This window comes from Pan troglodytes, chromosome 1 (assembly GCF_028858775.2).
Source record: "Pan troglodytes isolate AG18354 chromosome 1, NHGRI_mPanTro3-v2.0_pri, whole genome shotgun sequence".
Taxonomy (NCBI): Eukaryota; Metazoa; Chordata; class Mammalia; order Primates; family Hominidae; genus Pan; species Pan troglodytes.
In genome coordinates, this window is record NC_072398.2 from 195,728,520 (window position 1) to 195,737,068 (window position 8,549).

The following is an 8,549-nucleotide window of genomic DNA, read 5'->3' on the forward strand; positions in this document are numbered from 1 at the left end:
GTAGTTACATATTTGTAACTTCTGCTACATAGGTAGTAGTACCTACATATGTCATAGTAGTAGTTACATATGTAACTTCTACTACAGAAGTAGTACGTTACATATGTAACTTCTACTACAGAAGTAGTACGTTACATATGTAACTTCTACTACAGAAGTAGTACGTTACATATGTAACTTCTACTACAGAAGTAGTACGTTACATATGTAACTTCTACTACAGAAGTAGTACGTTACATATGTAACTTCTACTACAGAAGTAGTACGTTACATATGTAACTTCTACTACAGAAGTAGTACGTTACATATGTAACTTCTACTACAGAAGTAGTACGTTACATATGTAACTTCTACTACAGAAGTAGTACGTTACATATGTAACTTCTACTACAGAAGTAGTACGTTACATATGTAACTTCTACTACAGAAGTAGTACGTTACATATGTAACTTCTACTACAGAAGTAGTACGTTACATATGTAACTTCTACTACAGAAGTAGTACGTTACATATGTAACTTCTACTACAGAAGTAGTACGTTACATATGTAACTTCTACTACAGAAGTAGTACGTTACATATGTAACTTCTACTACAGAAGTAGTACGTTACATATGTAACTTCTACTACAGAAGTAGTACGTTACATATGTAACTTCTACTACAGAAGTAGTACGTTACTTCTACTACATATGTAGTAGTTACAAATGTAACTACTACAATTTGTAACTTCCAGGATAAAGGAAGATTGAGGGAATAACCTTCCTTCTATACGTTTTTAGTTTTTGAATTATGCAAATATATTACTTATTTTTCAAATCAAATAACTTTTAAACTAGTTCCCTCAGAATTCTGATTAAAATAGTAAAGAGCTGAAATAAATGAAAAAATAATGTTATCATCAATAAAATATCCAGCATACATTAAACAACAGGATTGGAACAAGTGTTACTTATCATGCTTTCTGTATGAACAGCAATTTATTGCTTACAAGGTATTTTCACACACATTTTCATCTTGCCTGTTAGAGAACATTTTATCCACATTATTTTACAGGATTGGACACAGACTCTCATAGGTTAAGTGACCATAGGTTGTCACCAAGGCCACATAGCTAATAAGAGGAGGAACCTGATAGATGTTTAGGCTGTCTGACTCCAAGTTTAGACAATTTCAGGACAAAGGTTACAAATGCAAATACTTACCCCAGAACCAAGGTTGCAAATGTAAATGCTTACAGGAGCTAGCAAGCAGCATAAATGAGTAAAAAACCCCAAGTGGAATAGCAGAAAGCTCATGCCCTCTCTGGCGGGGCAGCCACTACTTATTCCAGGATATTCTTCCCAAGAGGGAATGCCAGCCCAGCCTTGTCAGATCTTCACATTGCTAACTCAGAAATTGGACTGTATTTGAAATTTCCCAATTTATTTATTTTATTTTATTTTATTTTATTTTTTAAGGCAGAGTCTTGTTCTGTTGCCTGGGCTGGAGTGCAGTGATATGATCTTGGCTCACTGCAACCTCCACCTCCTGGGTTCAAGCGATTCTCCTGCCTCAGCCTCCCTAGTAGCTGGGATTATAGGCGCATGCCACCACGCCTGGCTAATTTTTTTTTATTTTTAGTAGATATGGGGTTTCACCGTGTTGGCCAGGCTGGTCTCGAACTCCTGAACTCAAGTGATCTGCCTGCCTCAGCCTCCCAAAGTGCTGGATTACAGGCTTGAGCCACCAGCTGGCCTAAGCTTACATTTCAGTCATGTTAAGAATATTCACTTTGTTGGGCATTCACTCTCCAGAACTTTTTTATCTTGCAAAACTGAACCTCAATACCCAATAAACAATAATTCTATTTTCCCTCCCCCCAGCCCCTGGCCATCAACATTCTTTGTTTCTATGAATTTGACTAGTCTAAATACCTCATATAAATAAATCATACAATATTTGTCCTTTTGTGACAGGTTTGTTTCACTTAGCATAAAGTCTTCAAGGTTCATCCAGTTGCAACATGTGTCAGAATTTCCTTCCTTTTTAAGGCTGAATGATATTACATTGCATGTATATACCACATTTGTTTATCCATTCATCCATCAATGGACACTTGAGTTGTCTGCCTATTGGTTATTGTGAATAATGCTGCTATGAACATGAGTGTGCAAACATCTCGTTGAGACCCTGCTTTCAATTATTTTGGATATGTACTCAGAACCCAATTTTTAAAAAATAGCTTTACTGAGCTATAACTTACATACCATACAAGTCACCCATTTAACATGTATGATTCAGTGGGTATTTGTTTGTTTGTTTGTTTTTCGAGATGGAGTCTCTCTCTGTTGCCCAGGCTGGAATGCAGTGGTGCAGTCTCGGCTCACTGCAACCTCCACCTCCTGGGTTCAAGTGATTCTTCTGCCTCAGCCTCCTGAGTAGCTGGGATTATAGGCGCACACCACCACACCCAGCTAATTTGTATATTTTTAGTAGAGACAGGATTTCACTATGTTGGCCAGGCTGGCCTCGAACCCCTTCCTCAGGCGATCTGCCCGCCTCAGCCTCCCAAAGTGCTGGGATTACGGGTGTGAGCTACCACAGTCACCACAGTCACTTTTAGAATATTTTCATCACCTCAAAAAAATACACTTATAGCTATTGCTCTCCTGTCTCCGTGGCCCCTGCTCCCCCTGCATTCCTAAGCAACCTCTAATCTACTTCCTGTCTCTATAGATTTCCCTATTCTAGACATTTCACACTAATGGACTCATACAATATGTGATTTTTCATGACTGACTTCTTTCACTTAGGATACTGTTTTCAAGGTTCAGCCATGTTGTAACATGTATCAGTACTTCATTTCCTTTTTCTTTTTTTGGTGAGGGGGACCTAGTCTCACTCTGTCACCAGGCTGGAGTGCAGTGGTGCCATCTCAGCTCACTGCAACCCGCCTCCCGGGTTCAAGTGATTCTCCTGCCTCAGCCTCCCAAGTAGCTGAGACTACAGGCACGTGCCACCATGCCCAGCTAATTTTTGTATTTTTTAGTAGAGACGGAGTTTCACCATGTTGGCCAGAGTGGTCTTGATCTCCTGACCTCGTGATCTGCCCACCCTCGGCCTCCCAAAGTGCTGGGATTACAGGCGTGAGCCACCACACCTGACCTTCATTTCCTTTTATGGCTGAGTAATATTCCATTGTATGGATATAGCATGGAATTTCTCAGTTTTTGAGTGCTGTCAATTAAGTAAAATAGTTTTAAACTTTCCATATAAGCCAACAATAAATATCTGCAATGCCCCCAATTTGCAACCTTTACATAAACTTCAAATTAATATCTCCTAACAGCGTTGTACAAAATAAAAAAACAGCAATAAGGGAAGGTATGCAGGCAAACATTGGAAGAAAAAAATATTTAAAACCAATAGCAGCACAGGTCAAGCCAGGTCAACACAATCAGTTCCCTTTGTGGCCTCACAGGAACAGCAGTGGTAGCCTAGAGACACAGCAAGCTCCAGCTCCTAGGATGAAAATGGGAAGTAACATGGAAAAGAGTGTTAATTTTCTCCCAGACACAGTGGTCTGTCCTATTCAGTTTCGATCACTCTATCTTGGGCATCTTCATGTATGAACAAACCTAAAGTGACCACTTCCTAGAGTGAGGCCAACGGCGTCATTTTATAGTTTGTGAAAACCTTAAAGCAGATTTAACAAGTTTGCAGCTGGACAATATATCTACAAAAAATATAAAAATTAGCTGGTGTGGGGGCACACGCCTGTAGTACCAGCTACTTGGAGGCTGAGGCAGAAGAATCAATTGATCCTGGAAGGTTGAGGCTGCAGTGAGCTGTCATCATGCCACTGTACTCTGGCCTGGGAGACAGAGACTCTGTCTCAAATAATAATAATTAAATAAATAAATAATAAAGAATTTGTGGGTATGCTGGTTTTCATGGTAAGTTCATGTCTCTTGGAAACACTCAATTGGTCCAAGGAGCTAAGTCCTTTTTTCTTTTTCTGCTACCTCTCACCAGGTGCCCACAGGCAAACCTTATAGAAGGGGAATGTGAGGGTTAATTTTATGTGTCAACCTGTCTGGGCCATAGTGCTCGGATATTTGGTCAAACATTATTCTGAATGTTTCTGTGAGAGTATTTTTTGGATGAGCTTAATTAACATTTAAGTAAGTGGACTTTGGGCTGGGGGTGGTGGCTCACACCTTTAATCCCAGCACTTTGAGAAGCTGAGGTGGGTGGATCACCTGAGGCCAGAAGTTCAAGACCAGCCTGGCCAACATGGTGAAACCCCATCTCTACTAAAAATACAAAAATTAGCCAGGTGTAATGGCACACACCTGTATGTAATACCAGCTACTTGGGAGGCTGAGGCATGAGAATCGCTTGAAGCAGGGAGACAGAGGTTGCAGTGAGCCAAGATCACACAACTGCACTCTAGCTTGGGCAATAGAGTGAGACTCTGTCTCAATCAATCAATCAATGGACTTTGAATAAATTAGATTGCTCTCCATAATGTTTGTGGGCTGGCCTCATCCGATCAGTTGAAGGCCTTAATAGAACAAAGACTGACTGCCTCATCACCCCCCATCCCTGAGCAAGAAGGAATTCTCCCAGCAGATGGCCTTTGGTCTTAAATTGCAACATTGGCTCTTCCCTGGGTCTCCATCCTGCCAACCCACTCTGAAGATTTTGGACTTGCCAACCTCCATAATAGTATGAGCCAATTCCTTAAAATAAATCTCTCTATATGTTTGCACATTCTCTTGGTTCTGTTTCTCTGAAGAACCCTGACTAACACATATAATGAGCACCCAGCAATTACTTTTCCAAAGAAAGGAAGGGGCACTAACATTTTTGAGCACCTACTGTGTGCCAAGCATTTTATTTTTTTCTAATTACTGATAACTTATACATTTTATTATTACAAAGGGTATCACATGTTTCTCAAAGAAAATATACAACACAACAAATAAAAGAGGAAGAAAATTAAAAGACAATGTATTTCCATTGCTCAAAGTAGATGACTTCTTGTGGAAGCCAAAGCAATTCCATCTTGGATGCTAATCCTTCATGTTGACTTCTGATTAACCCTTGTTCCTAGAAGGCCTCTAAGATTTCCAATTTATCTATAGTTTCTTGGGTAACAGCACGTACTTACCATAAATCCTACCCCTTAGGTCAAAGCAATCTTGATTGTATCATACTTCAGTTGTCCTACATGTCCTTCCTGAATCACATATACCCCTTCCTTATGATATAAACGTATTACCTGATGGTCTACCCGTAGTAGTATTAATCATTTTATTCCCCACTATACTATTTCCAACTTCTAATCATCTAATCAGTAACCGATTGATTTCCATTCAACAATGATTAGTTCAACTTACATTAAAACAAGTAATAATTACCCATACCATGAGCCCTAGGTCTGAGGGGTAATGGTGAGGATCCACCATCTTGTCTTGTCAGTGCCTGAGACACAGACGTGGCTTCTATTCCTAAGTATCTATGAAATGTTTCTTTCCAGGCTGGGTGCAGTGCCTCACACCTATAATCCCAGCACTTGAGCAGCCAAAGAGGGAGGATTGCTTGAGCCCAGGAATTTGAGGCTACAGTGAGCTATGATTGCACCACTGCACTCCAGCCTGGGCAACAGAGTGAGACCCTATTTCTTTTGAAAAAGAAATAGATAAATAAATAAATGTTTCTGTCTAAAAAAACTGGATTTGTCAGCCTCTTTCTTTGGCCTCTTAGCTTCCTTGGACCTTGGGGGTAGGTTTGCATAGGCCTGCCCACTGCAAAACACTGCTGGTAAATTTTTTGTGCTTTTTATAAATTTCATATTTAATCTCTCCCTTTTCTCCACTTAATGCCGCAAAACATATTGCCTGATGATAAAGATTAATGTACAGCATTTTTGATAGCATTACATATTCCATTGTGTGGCTAAACTATATACATATATATTTTTTTGTTTTGTTTTGTTTTGTTTTTTGAGATGGAGTCTCTCTCTCTCACCCAGGCTGGAGTGCAATGGCACCGTCTTGGCTCACTGCAACCTCCACCTCCCAGGTTCAAGCGATTCTCCTGCCTCAGCCTCCTGAGTAGCTGGGACTACAGGCACCCGCCATCACACCGGGCTAATTTTTGTATTTTTAGTAGAGACGGGGTTTCACTATGTTGCCCAGGCTGGTCTCAAACTCCTGACCTCGTGATCCACCTTCCTCGGCCTCCCAAAGCTCTGGGATTACAGGCATGAGCCACCATGTCTGGCATATATATATACATATATATATATATATATATATACATATATATATATATATATATATATATATATATATATTTAACCAGACTCTTTTTGTGGGACATTTAGGTGGTTTCCAGTTTCTTGCTGTGATAACGTTACAATAAATGTACTTGTACCCAATATAAGCAACGTTACAGTAAATTTCCTTGTACACAGACTTTTGCAAATTTCTAAATATTTCCTTAGGATAAATTTCTAGAAGTAGAATTGCTGAGTCAAAGATTGTAGCTTTTGATACATGTTGCCAGATTGCCTTCCAAAAAGATACCAATTTACACTTTCATTAGCAGTGTCTGCTTCCTGCAGGCTTCCATTGCTGGGTACTGTAGTTTTAAAATATAATTAAAATATAATTTACACACAGAATAGGGCACAAATCACAAGTGTATGGCTTAATGGAATTTTTTTTTTTTTTGAGACAGAGTCTCGCTCTGTCGCCCAGGCTGAAGTGCATGAAGAAACAGAAAATCTGAAGTGCAGTGGCGCGATCTCTGCTCACTGCAACCTCTGCCTCCCGGGTTCAAGCGATTCTCCTGCCTCAGCCTCCCGAGTAGCTGGGACTACAGGCACCCGCCACCATGCCCGGCTAATTTTTGTATTTTTAGTAGAGATAGGGTTTTACCATATTGGCCAGGCTGGTCTCAAACTCCTGACCTTGCTATCCACCCACCTCGGCCTCCCAAAGTGCTGGGATTACAGGTGTGAGCCACAGCAGCCAGATGCTTAATGGATTTTTTTAAACTGTGGTGAAATATACATAACATAAAACTTACCATTCAACTATTTTTTTTTTTTGAGATGCGGTCTCGCTGTCGCCCAGGTTGGAGTGCAGTGGCGAGATCTCGGCTCACTGCAGGTTCCGCCCCCCGCGGGTTAACACCATTCTCCTGCCTCAGCCTCCCGAATAGCTGGGACTACAGGCGCCCGCCTCCTCGCCCGGCTAATTTTTTGTATTTTTAGCAGAGACGGGGTTTCACCGTGTTAGCCAGGATGGTCTCCATCTCCTGACCTCGTGATCCACCCGCCTCGGCCTCCCAAAGTGCTAGGATTACAGGCGTGAGCCACCGCGCCCGGCCGTTCAACTATTTTTAAGTATACAGTTCAGTGGCATTAAGTACATTCATATTGTTGTGCAACCGTCACCACCCATCTTCATAACTCTCTTCATCTTGCAAAACAGAAATTCTCTACCCAGTAAACAATAACTCCCCATTGGTCAATTAATTTTTAAAACACGAAACCCGTCCCCAGGTTAATAAATAAAATATTAGCAACATCCCAGAAGCCGCCTTCCAGTAACTATACGCACCCACAAGAGGGTGACTTCTTTTGGAGTCTCGCTCTGTCGCCCAGGCTGGAGTGCAATGGCGCTATCTCAGCTCGTTGCAACCTCTGCCTCCTGGGCTCAAGCGATTCTCCTGCCTCAGCCTCCCCAGTAGCTGGGATTACAGGCACGTGCCACCACTCCTGGCTAATTTTTGTATTTTAAGTAGAGATGGGGTTTCACCATGTTGGCCAGGCTGGTCTTGAACTCCTGACCTAGGTAATCTGCCCACCTTGGCCTCAAAACATGCTGGGATTACAGGCATGAGCCACCGTGCCCAGTCCTTAGAGGGTAACTTCTAACTGGGGCTTTTTCTAACTATGACAATTTGATAGAATAATAGTATCTTACTGTTCTGTTCATTTCTTTATTTTAGTTGAAGCTATGAACCTGGTAAATAAATAAATAATTTTTAAAATAAAGTTTAAAAAACTATTTTAATAGGAACAACTCCTTAAACTATGACCATGACCATTTGCATTCTTTGTTAGGAATTGTAGCTCATTATCTTATTTAATCTTCACACTAACCTAATGAGAGAATCAAAAAACCAAGAGTTACTTCTTCAAAAACATCAATGAAAGTGACAAACCTTTAGCTAAATTGACTAAGAAAAAAAGGACAAGACTCAAATAACTAAAATCAATAATAAAAGCAGGGCACTACTAGCAATTTTGCAAAAGTAAAAAGAATTATGAGAGAATTATGAACAATTGTATGCCAAAAACTTGCATAACCTAGAGGAAATGGACAAATTCCCAGAAATATACAACCTACCAAGAATGAATCATGAAGAAATAGAAAATCTGAACAGCCATATAACTAGTTAAAAAAAAAAAAAAAAGAATCAATCATCAAAAACCTCCCAACAAAGGAAATCCCAGGACTAGTTAGATGCCTTCCCTGGTGAATTCCAC